Here is a 13441-nt window from a genome sequence, read left to right on the forward strand (position 1 = left end):
AGCGTCAGAACTTCAAAGTTCCTTGCTACGGGTCCAGATCCAGGGATCCCAAGGCGGCTCTAGTGGATGCACTAGTAGCACCTTGGACCTTCAAACTAGCTTATGTGTTCCCGCCGTTTCCTCTCATCCCCAGGCTGGTAGCCAGGATCAATCAGGAGAGGGCGTCGGTGATCTTGATAGCTCCTGCGTGGCCACGCAGGACTTGGTATGCAGATCTGGTGAATATGTCATCGGCTCCACCTTGGAAGCTACCTTTGAGACGAGACCTTCTTGTTCAGGGTCCGTTCGAACATCCGAATCTGGTTTCACTCCAGCTGACTGCTTGGAGATTGAACGCTTGATTTTATCGAAGCGAGGTTTCTCAGATTCTGTTATCGATACTCTTGTTCAGGCCAGAAAGCCTGTAACTAGAAAGATTTACCACAAAATTTGGAAAAAATATATCTGTTGGTGTGAATCTAAAGGATTCCCTTGGGACAAGGTTAAGATTCCTAGGATTCTATCCTTCCTTCAAGAAGGATTGGAAAAAGGATTATCGGCAAGTTCCCTGAAGGGACAGATTTCTGCCTTGTCGGTGTTACTTCACAAAAAACTGGCAGCTGTGCCAGATGTTCAAGCCTTTGTTCAGGCTCTGGTTAGAATCAAGCCTGTTTACAAACCTTTGACTCCTCCTTGGAGTCTCAATTTAGTTCTTTCAGTTCTTCAGGGGGTTCCGTTTGAACCCTTACATTCCGTTGATATTAAGTTATTATCTTGGAAAGTTTTGTTTTTAGTTGCAATTTCTTCTGCTAGAAGAGTTTCAGAATTATCTGCTCTGCAGTGTTCTCCTCCTTATCTGGTGTTCCATGCAGATAAGGTGGTTTTACGTACTAAACCTGGTTTTCTTCCAAAAGTTGTTTCTAACAAAAACATTAACCAGGAGATTATCGTACCTTCTCTGTGTCCGAAACCAGTTTCAAAGAAGGAACGCTTGTTGCACAATTTGGATGTTGTTCGCGCTCTAAAATTCTATTTAGATGCTACAAAGGATTTTAGACAAACATCTTCCCTGTTTGTTGTTTATTCAGGTAAAAGGAGAGGTCAAAAAGCAACTTCTACCTCTCTCTCTTTTTGGATTAAAAGCATCATCAGATTGGCTTACGAGACTGCCGGACGGCAGCCTCCCGAAAGAATCACGGCTCATTCCACTAGGGCTGTGGCTTCCACATGGGCCTTCAAGAACGAGGCTTCTGTTGATCAGATATGTAGGGCAGCGACTTGGTCTTCACTGCACACTTTTACCAAATTTTACAAGTTTGATACTTTTGCTTCTTCTGAGGCTATTTTTGGGAGAAAGGTTTTGCAAGCCGTGGTGCCTTCCATTTAGGTGACCTGATTTGCTCCCTCCCTTCATCCGTGTCCTAAAGCTTTGGTATTGGTTCCCACAAGTAAGGATGACGCCGTGGACCGGACACACCTATGTTGGAGAAAACAGAATTTATGTTTACCTGATAAATTTCTTTCTCCAACGGTGTGTCCGGTCCACGGCCCGCCCTGGTTTTTTAATCAGGTCTGATAATTTATTTTCTTTAACTACAGTCACCACGGTACCATATGGTTTCTCCTATGCTATTATTCCTCCTTAACGTCGGTCGAATGACTGGGGTAGGCGGAGCCTAGGAGGGATCATGTGACCAGCTTTGCTGGGCTCTTTGCCATTTCCTGTTGGGGAGGAGAATATCCCACAAGTAAGGATGACGCCGTGGACCGGACACACCGTTGGAGAAAGAAATTTATCAGGTAAACATAAATTCTGTTTTTACAGGCAACTTTGTTATTATTTTAACCAGGTAAAATAGCTATTAAATAGTTAAGAACTATTTAATAGTTACCTAGTTAAAATAATAACAAATTTACCTGTAAAATAAATCCTAACCTAAGATATAATTAAACATAACAATACCCTATCAATAAAATAATTAAATAAACTACCTACAATTACCTACAATTAACCTAACACTACACTATCAATAAATTAATTAAACACAATTCCTACAAATAAATACAATTAAATAAACTAGCTAAAGTACAAAAAATAAAAAAGAACTAAGTTACAGAAAATAAAAAAATATTTACAAACATAAGAAAAATATTACAACAATTTTAAACTAATTACACCTACTCTAAGCCCCCTAATAAAATAACAAAGCCCCCCAAAATAAAAAATTCCCTACCCTATTCTAAATTAAAAAAGTTACAAGCTCTTTTACCTTACCAGCCCTGAACAGGGCCCTTTGCGGGGCATGCCCCAAGAAGTTCAGCTCTTTTGCCTGTAAAAAAAAACATACAATACCCCCCCCCCAACATTACAACCCACCACCCACATACCCCTAATCTAACCCAAACCCCCCTGAAATAAACCTAACACTAAGCCCCTGAAGATCTTCCTACCTTGTCTTCACCATCCAGGTATCACCGATCCGTCCTGGCTCCAAGATCTTCATCCAACCCAAGCGGGGGTTGGCGATCCATAATCCGGTCCAGAAGAGGCTCCAAAGTCTTCCTCCTATCCGGCAAGAAGAGGACATCCGGACCGGCAAACATCTTCTCCAAGCGGCATCTTCGATCTTCTTCCATCCGGAGCGAAGCGGCAGGATCCTGAAGACCTCCAGCGCGGAACATCCATCCGGACCGACGACTGAACGACGAATGACTGTTCCTTTAAGGGACGTCATCCAAGATGGCGTCCCTCGAATTCCGATTGGCTGATAGGATTCTATCAGCCAATCGGAATTAAGGTAGGAATTTTCTGATTGGCTGATGGAATCAGCCAATCAGAATCAAGTTCAATCCGATTGGCTGATCCAATCAGCCAATCAGATTGAGCTCGCATTCTATTGGCTGTTCCAATCAGCCAATAGAATGCGAGCTCAATCTGATTGGCTGATTGGATCGGCCAATCGGATTGAACTAGATTCTGATTGGCTGATTCCATCAGCCAATCAGAAAATTCCTACCTTAATTCCGATTGGCTGATAGAATCCTATCAGCCAATCGGAATTCGAGGGACGCCATCTTGGATGACGTCCCTTAAAGGAACAGTCATTCGTCGTTCAGTCGTCGGTCCGGATGGATGTTCCGCGCTGGAGGTCTTCAGGATCCTGCCGCTTCGCTCCGGATGGAAGAAGATCGAAGATGCCGCTTGGAGAAGATGTTTGCCGGTCCGGATGTCCTCTTCTTGCCGGATAGGAGGAAGACTTTGGAGCCTCTTCTGGACCGGATTATGGATCGCCAACCCCCGCTTGGGTTGGATGAAGATCTTGGAGCCAGGACGGATCGGTGATACCTGGATGGTGAAGACAAGGTAGGAAGATCTTCAGGGGCTTAGTGTTAGGTTTATTTAAGGGGGGTTTGGGTTAGATTAGGGGTATGTGGGTGGTGGGTTGTAATGTTGGGGGGGGGGTATTGTATGTTTTTTTTTACAGGCAAAAGAGCTGAACTTCTTGGGGCATGCCCCGCAAAGGGCCCTGTTCAGGGCTGGTAAGGTAAAAGAGCTTGTAACTTTTTTAATTTAGAATAGGGTAGGGAATTTTTTATTTTGGGGGGCTTTGTTATTTTATTAGGGGGCTTAGAGTAGGTGTAATTAGTTTAAAATTGTTGTAATATTTTTCTTATGTTTGTAAATATTTTTTTATTTTCTGTAACTTAGTTCTTTTTTATTTTTTGTACTTTAGCTAGTTTATTTAATTGTATTTATTTGTAGGAATTGTGTTTAATTAATTTATTGATAGTGTAGTGTTAGGTTAATTGTAGGTAATTGTAGGTAGTTTATTTAATTATTTTATTGATAGGGTATTGTTATGTTTAATTATATCTTAGGTTAGGATTTATTTTACAGGTAAATTTGTTATTATTTTAACTAGGTAACTATTAAATAGTTCTTAACTATTTAATAGCTATTTTACCTGGTTAAAATAATAACAAAGTTGCCTGTAAAATAAATATTAATCCTAAAATAGCTATAATATAATTATAATTTATATTGTAGCTATATTAGGATTTATTTTACAGGTAAGTATTTAGCTTTAAATAGGAATAAGTTATTTAATAAGAGTTAATTTATTTCGTTAGATAAATATTATATTTAACTTAGGGGGGTGTTAGTGTTAGGGTTAGACTTAGCTTTAGGGGTTAATCCATTTATTAGAATAGCGGTGAGCTCCGATCGGAAGATTAGGGGTTAATAATTGAAGTTAGGTGTCGGCGATGTTAGGGAGGGCAGATTAGGGGTTAATACTATTTATGATAGGGTTAGTGAGGCGGATTAGGGGTTAATACATTTATTATAGTAGCGCTCAGGTCCGCTCGGCAGATTAGGGGTTAATAAGTGTAGGCAGGTGTCGGCGACGTTGAGGGGGGCAGATTAGGGGTTAATAAATATAATATAGGGGTCGGCGATGTTAGGGCAGCAGATTAGGGGTACATAGGGATAACGTAGGTGGCGGCGATTTGCGGTCGGAAGATTAGGGGTTAATTATTTTAAGTAGCTGGCGGCGACGTTGTGGGAGGCAAGTTAGGGGTTAATAAATGTAATACAGGGGTCGGCGGGGTTAGGGGCAGCAGATTAGGGGTACATAAGTATAACGTAGGTGGCGGTCGGCAGATTAGGGGTTAAAAATTTTAATCGAGTGGCGGCGGTGTGGGGGGACCTCGGTTTAGGGGTACATAGGTAGTTTATAGGTGTTAGTGTACTTTAGGGTACAGTAGTTAAGAGCTTTATAAACCGGCGTTAGCCAGAAAGCTCTTAACTCCTGCTATTTTCAGGCGGCTGGAATCTTGTCGTTAGAGCTCTAACGCTCACTTCAGAAACGACTCGAAATACCAGCGTTAGAAAGATCCCATTGAAAATATAGGCTACGCAAATGGCGTAGGGGGATCTGCGGTATGGAAAAGTCGCGGCTGAAAAGTGAGCGTTAGACCCTTTAATCACTGACTCCAAATACCAGCGGGCGGCCAAAACCAGCGTTAGGAGCCTCTAACGCTGGTTTTGACGGCTACCGCCGAACTCCAAATCTAGGCCTTAATGTTTTGAAGGATAAAGAAGGAAGATATTTAATTATTAGGCTTATTATTCGGAATGAAGAATATCTATTAGTCAACATCTGTGGCCCAAATAACCCTAATGAAAAGTTTTGGAATCTGTTGGTAAAAAACATGCTTACACTTTCTAAAGCTAAGGTCTTATTGCTAGGTGACTTTAATGTCACTCCCAACTCATATTTAGACAGAAGGAAAATGGGGGTTGACAAAACTAAAATTAAATATAAAACCTCTCAGCTTAATTTTGAAAAAAAGATCTTAAACCTACTCTATGAGTCATTGAATCTGGTTGATATATGGAGGTTGTTAAACCCTAATAGTTTGGAATATACGTGTTGTTCTAAATCATATAACATTTTGGTCTCCAAAGTTCTGAAATATAACATTCTCGTTTTTACCTTGTCTGATCATGCTCCGGTGATTTTATCATTTATTATAAAAATAGGAATTTACATTTAATTCTTTTTTCTTTCCAACATATTTACAAGACTCTGTGAAATTAAAAAAAAATGTAAGTAATGCTTGGGGAGAATTCAAGGTGTTTACTAACCATTGCAGAGAGAATGTTCAATTATTTTGGGAGACTGCAGAAATTAATACATATGTGACAAGATTAAAAAAGGAGAGGGCAAGGAAGTATAAAGATCTATCAGATAAAGTGAGAGAGGCATACTGTATATTTTGTATCAGAAACATCCTAGCAAGGTTAATACAGAGAATTACTTTTTGTATAGAAAGGAGAGAGATTTATTTCTCATGGGAGGGGCACAGGAATTTTTATATAAAAGCGCTGCTAGGTTTTCTAAATTTGGTAATAAAGTAGGCAAACTTATGGCCTCAATGTTTAAGAGGCAAACTAGGAGGAAGCCAGTGGCAGCTTTAAAAGTAAAAAATATAACTTATACGGAACAAGATCAAACATCGCATTTGTTCCACAGTTTTTACACTGATTTATATACATCTCAGTGTCCAGATTTGGAGAACATTAAAAAGTTTTTGGATAATGTTAAATTTCCTAAGGTCTCAGACTTGGATTGTGAAGCTTTAAATCAGCCAATAACTGAGAATGAGGTCCAAAAGACAATTATTTCGAAGGCTAGAGGAAAAACTCCAGGTCCGGATAATCTGCCTCTTGAGTTCTATCATATTATTAGGGTAGAAATCGGTCCTGTTCTGATTGATCTTTACAATGAACTATAAAACATCTGAGAGTTTTAAAAGAGCTAATATTATCTGAATCCCCAAGAATAATAATTATCCCTCAGACACGACCTCATATAGACCTATTTCCCTGCTTGTTCTTGATTATAAAATTCTAATGAAGATCTTGGCTGAGAGGTTGAAACCCATACTACCTAAGGCCTAGATTTAGAGTTTGGCGGTAGCCGTGAAAACCAGCGTTAGAGGCTCCTAACGCTGGTTTTAGGCTACCGCCGGTATTTGGAGTCATTAAAAAAAGGGTCTAACGCTCACTTTTCAGCCGCGACTTTTCCATACCGCAGATCCCCTTACGTAAATTGCGTATCCTATCTTTTCAATGGGATCTTTCTAACTCCGGTATTTAGAGTCGTGTCTGAAGTGAGCGTTAGAAATCTAACGACAAAACTCCAGCCGCAGAAAAAAGTCAGGAGTTAAGAGCTTTTTGGGCTAACGCCGGTTCATAAAGCTCTTAACTACTGTACTCTAAAGTACACTAACACCCATAAACTACCTATGTACCCCTAAACCGAGGTCCCCCCACATCGCCGCCACTCGATTAAATTTTTTTAACCCCTAATCTGCCGACCGCCACCTACGTTATACTTATGTACCCCTAATCTGCTGCCCCTAACACCGCCGACCCCTGTATTATATTTATTAACCCCTAATCTGCCCCCCACAACGTCGCCGCCAACTACCTACAATAATTAACCCCTAATCTGCCGACCGCAAAGCGCCGCTACTTAAGTTATCCTTATGTACCCCTAATCTGCTGCCCCTAACACCGCCGACCCCTATATTATATTTATTAACCCCTAATCTGCCCCCCTCAACGTCGCCTCCACCTGCCTACACTTATTAACCCCTAATCTGCCGAGCGGACCGCACCGCTACTATAATAAAGTTATTAACCCCTAATCCGCCTCACTAACCCTATAATAAATAGTATTAACCCCTAATCTGCCCTCCCTAACATCGCCGACACCTAACTTCAATTATTAACCCCTAATCTGCCGACTGGAGCTCACCGCTATTCTAATAAATGTATTAACCCCTAAAGCTAAGTCTAACCCTAACACTAACACCCCCCTAAATTAAATATAATTTTAATCTAACGAAATTAACTCTTACTAAATAAATTAATCCTATTTAAAGCTAAATACTTACCTGTAAAATAAATCCTAATATAGCTACAATATACATTATATTTATATTATAGCTATTTTAGGATTAATATTTATTTTACAGGTAACTTTGTATTTATTTTAACCAAGTACAATAGCTATTAAATAGTTAAGAACTATTTAATAGCTAAAATAGTTAAAATAATTACAAATTTACCTGTAAAATAAATCCTAACCTAAGTTACAATTAAACCTAACACTACACTATCAATAAATAAATTAAATAAAATACCTATAATTATCTACAATTAAACCTAACACTACACTACTATCAATAAATAAATTAAATACAATTCCTACAAATAAATACAATGAAATAAACTAACTAAAGTACAAAAAATAAAAAAGAACTAAGTTACAAAAAAATAAAAAAATATTTACAAACATTAGAAATATATTACAACATGTTTAAACTAATTACACCTACTCTAAGCCCCCTAATAAAATAACAAAGCCCCCCAAAATAAAAAAATGCCCTACCCTATTCTAAATTACTAAAGTTCAAAGCTCTTTTACCTTACCAGCCCTGAACAGGGCCCTTTGCGGGGCATGCCCCAAGAAGTTCAGCTCTTTTTCCTGTAAAAAAACACATACAATACCCCCCCCAACATTACAACCCACCACCCACATACCCCTAATCTAACCCAAACCCCCCTTAAATAAACCTAACACTAAGCCCCTGAAGATCTTCCTACCTTGTGTTCACCTCGCCGGGTTCACCGATCGGTCCAGAGTCTTGATCCAAGCCCAAGCGGGGGGCTGAAGAGTGATGTCCATCCTCGGGCTGAAGTCTGGATCCAAGCGGCGGCTGAAGAAATCCATCATCGGGCTGAAGTCGGAAGTCCATCATCGGGATGAAGTCTTCTATCAAGCCGCATCTTCAATCTTGTTTCTTCTGGAGCGGAGCGGAGCCATCTTCTTCCAAGCCGACGCGGAACATCCTCTTCAACCGACGACTAGACGACGAATGGCGGTTCCTTTAAGGGACGTCATCCAAGATGGCGTCCCTCGAATTCCGATTGGCTGATAGGATTCTATCAGCCAATCGGAATTAAGGTAGGAATATTCTGATTGGCTGATGGAATCAGCGAATCAGAATCAAGTTCAATCCGATTGGCTGATCCAATCAGGCAATCAGATTGAGCTCGCATTCTATTGGCTGTTCCGATCAGCCAATAGAATGCAAGCTCAATCTGATTGGCTGATAGAATCCTATTAGAATAGCGGTGAGCTCCGGTCGGCAGATTAGGGGTTAATTATTGTATGTAGCTGGCGGCGACGTTGTGGGGGGCAGATTAGGGGTTAATAAATATAACATAGGGGTCGGCGGTGTTAGGGGCAGCAGATTAGGGGTACATAAGGATAACGTAGGTGGCGGCGCTTTGAGGTCGGCAGATTAGGGGTTAATTATTGTAGGTAGCTGGCGGCGACGTTGTGGGGGGCAGATTAGGGGTTAATAAATATAACAGGGGTCGGCGGTGTTAGGGGCAGCAGATTAGGGGTACATAGGGATAATGTAAGTAGCGGCGGTTTACGGAGCGGCAGATTAGGGGTTAATAATAATATGCAGGGGTCAGCGATAGCGGGGGCGGTAGATTAGAGGTTAATAAGTGTAAGGTTAGGGGTGTTTAGACTCGGGGTACATGTTAGGGTGTTAGGTGCAGACGTAGGAAGTGTTTCCCCATAGCAAACAATGGGGCTGCGTTAGGAGCTGAACGCGGCTTTTTTGCAGGTGTTAGGTTTTTTTTCAGCTCAAACAGCCCCATTGTTTCCTATGGGGGAATCGTGCACGAGCACGTTTTTGAGGCTGGCCGCGTCCGTAAGCAACTCTGGTATCGAGAGTTGCAGTTGCGTTAAAAATGCTCTACGCTCCTTTTTTGGAGCCTAGCGCAGCCATTCTGTGGACTCTCAATACCAGAGTTATTTTAGAGGTGCGGCCAGAAAAAAGCCAGCGTTAGCTACGCGGGTCGTTACCGACAAAACTCTAAATCTAGCCGTAATATTGTTCATCAGGACCAGGTAGGGTTTATTACTGGAAGAATGTCAGAAGTCAACATAAAAAAATCTTACATGTTATCTGTCAGTATAATGGTATTTCAGATTCATTTTCCTTGACAAGAGGAACTCGACAGGGTTTGCCCATGTCTCTTATTATTTGATTTAATAATAGAACCCTTGGCTATTAAATTGAGAGAGTTGCTAATTGGAATTAGTATAGGTAATATGACACTTAAAACTGCTTTATTTGTGGATGATCTTTTGTTATTTGTAGCTAATCCAAGGAATCAGACTGATAGGATTGTGAATCTTTTGGATCAGTATAGTGTAGTTTCAGGTTACAAAACTAATTTCACAAAATCTAAAATACTTTGGCTAAAGGAAAATCTAGAGGATTCTCAGTCTTACCAATTTACAGAAACCAAAACATTGGATTATTTGGGTTTGAAAATGTCTGCTAACACAGCAAATTGGTATAGGGTTAACATCTTAAAGTGAAGGTAAAGTTACCTTGACGCTGATCCACAATCAAATTCTATGTTACAAATAAATAGGAGTTTCATTCATGATTTTTTTAAATATTTATTATAAATACAGTTATCTTGGTTTTAGTTCCCCTTTTTCAGCTCCGCAAAATCAACCCGTTTTTTTTTTTTTTTTTTAATATCCTGGTCACGTTTTTCGATCAGCCAGTTGAAGATCTGGCCGATAGGCGGCCGTGACCACACGTCATCCGCCTACTTGATGCTATGCTCATGCGCTACAGTTTTCATTTCTGAGTAGAAGCGCGTTCCCCTTTTTTTTTATCTGTTTCGCCGACTATCGCATGCGCATTAGTGATTGATAGTCAATTTGCGCATGCACATTTTGAATGTAACACGCTTCTGATCTTACGTATAGAGCGGGTGGGACCGCTCTATACGTCACAGCACCTAGTATCCGGAAATAGAGGTTGGGAGGAGATATCTTAGACGCGGTAGGTAAATACATAGACATAAATACATTAAAAATATAAAAATATATATTAAATAAAGTTAGCGATTAGCTTATTATATGGTCAAATAAATAATTCATATACTTGAATTTAATAAACTTTACCTTCACTTTAACTTTCTTGGGTGATAGTAGAGACAAGTTAAAGAGCTGGGCAACATTCCCAGTCTCCTTGACAGTTAAAGTAGCTCTTTTTAAAATGTTTATTATTCCTAAAATCCTCTACACATTGAGGATGCTTCCTTTTCTGATTAAGAAAATTGATCTTTGGCGCTTCAATCATTGAGATATTTCTTATGGAGTGGGAAGAAAGCAATAATTAAACTTGTTAAGCTATATCAACCATGCTGTATAGGAGGGTTGGATTTACCTAATCTGGAAGGGTATAACCCCATGCTTCTATTTTGCGTTTACCTGTGGACTGGTTGTTACAGTCTTTTAGATACTCGGATGAGTGCTTAGAAAGTCAGGTTTGCTCCCCGTTCTCTTTGAATTTTGTTATTCATGCGTCGAATAAGGATTTGGGGGGAAATATTTCTGATCATCCCTTATATAGGGATATATTATGGGTCTGGAGAAATTTATCTAAATGTCTGAGAGTAGTGCCAAATATTTCTAAATGGTTACCGGTAAAGGGAAATGGTTATTTCCCTCTGGGCAATATGGTGGATATATTTGAAAGATGGTCGCCATCTAAAGCGTTGGTTATGAAAGATTTCTAGGACAACAAGTCTGATAAATTATATACTTTTTATGATATTCAAAAACTATTCCCAACAGTGCAAAGAAAACATGTTTTATTTTCTTCATATAAAAAATTATATTTTCAGTTTAATAAAGATTTTCCCTTAAATATGGGCGGATCATCCCCTTATTGATTCCATAAGAATGGGGAAGTGGTCACTTTCGTCAATCTATAAAACTTTTGACTATAGAAGAAAGTTCTTTGATGTCAGATTTAATGTGTTACCACAAGAAAATGGTAGATCTAGTGGATTTAGATATAGAATTGTTGAAAAGCTTAAAAAAAACTCAAGGTCTCTTCTCTTCAGCATACTACAGAGAAACACAATTTAGATTGTTGCATAGGGACTATTTAATTCCACATAGAGTTGCTAAATGGAATAAAAATGTGTCCAACGCCTGCCCTAAATGCTGCTTTCAAGATCCAGATCTAGGACACCTGTTGTGGGATTGCCCTAGGTTGAAGCAATTTTGGGCAAAGGTTGAATATTTTCTTTCTAATATAATTAATAGGAAGGTACAATTAGAAAGGGAATCTGTCCTCCTTTTGACGACTCATATTTCTTGGGGTAAAAAGGTTAACTTTGTACTTATGGTAATAATAATCCTTAGGAAACGTATTTTTAAGAAATGGGTTACCCCCAAAACACCTTCTATTGCGGAAGCAAGGAAACTGTTACTAGACTCTGCAATTAAGGCAGCTTATGGGTCTGTTACAGAAGCATTAGTTATTTTGTTGTGAAGAGCTTATTTCCCAGCAGCAATGCCTGAACCAGCAAGCCAGCGCCTAAGAAGGGCTCCAAGAAAACCGTAACAAGTATCATTTCATAAAGAGTTAACTCTTTTTTTTCAGCTTTTAGAAACTATTGCCTAAATACACTTTTGCTGGCCTCAGCTCTAAGTTTAGTGATAACAAATCCCATTGTCTAATCACCTCTGGAGCCAGACTGCTAATTGATAAGATGAACTTGTAAACTTGTTATCTTAAGTACTGTAATCCTATTGTGGCCTGTCAAAGGACAGTGCTCTCTATCTAAATGTGTGATGGGGGATTTTGTGCTTCCCCCCCTCTCCCCCTGGGAGTGCCCTGTGTGCATGTAACCTTAATAAAAAGCAGGCTGGGCATCCCAGTCCTGAGTTCTTGTTTGACCCTCAATCGCAGCGTTGACTCGTTTTTGTGGGCAGAAGGGTATCCTAGCTGTACTGCAGCTAAGGGAGATTATTCTATATTTGCGAGACTCATATAGAATACTATGGAAAGCAGCTTCTCCCCTCTTTAGCAATAGGGATCCAGGCTACTAAGCGGTCCATCTCTCAGCGAGACTAAGGGTAACCGTAACATTTGGCGGCAGCGGCGGGATTTTACTGGATTTCCTAGGAGAGGTACAGAACGGATGGAGAGCGCTTACGAAAAATTGAAGCGTACAACCCTAAAGGATTTACTTGAAAGCAGAGGGGGGTACGCCAGCAACCGGCCGAGGAGAGAGCTGATCGCAAAATTGACCGAACTGGATCAGAGCTTCACAATGGCGGAAACACCGACCACGATTAGTGACGAAAAAACCAGGATTGTTCGGGAAAGGCTCTCATTATACGGCCGAACCCCTCCATGGAATTGGTACAGCAGTTGATGGCGGAGGCGGACGAGGATATACGAGAGACTCGAGCCCACGAACTCAACCTAGCGAACGCACACCGCAATGCTGAAGCCCCGCAGGTAATCATCCCTGTCGAAAATGCTGGGAGGCCCAAGATACCCTATGCAGCATTTCGACCCTTCCTAGAGAGCGAGACAGGGATTGATGAATATTTGGCGGACTTCGAAAGGCAATGTGCCCTGCACCAGATTCCCAACAGAGAGTGGCCCACGATATTGTCTGGGAAACTATCCGGACGAGCCCTGGAAGCCTTTCGTACTCTGGGTGCTGAGGAAGTGACACAGTATGAGCTAGTTAAGGAGACACTGTTGCGACGGTACGCTGTAACTCCGGACACGTATCGCCGACAGTTTCTGGGCACGGAAAAGAAGCCTAACGATACCCATATGGAATGGGCGCACCGAATGCGGAGAGCGGCAAATCACTGGCTGAGCGGAAGTAAAGTGGTGACTGGGGAGGAAATTTTACAATTATTTCTCTTAGAACATTTTTATAATGGCATGGAACAGCAAGGGAAGGAATGGCTGCGAAACAGGCGGCCTTCTACCTTAGAAGAAGCAGCCAAATTGGCCGATGAACATTATG

This window comes from Bombina bombina, chromosome 2, assembly GCF_027579735.1.
Source record: "Bombina bombina isolate aBomBom1 chromosome 2, aBomBom1.pri, whole genome shotgun sequence".
NCBI lineage: Eukaryota > Metazoa > Chordata > Amphibia > Anura > Bombinatoridae > Bombina > Bombina bombina.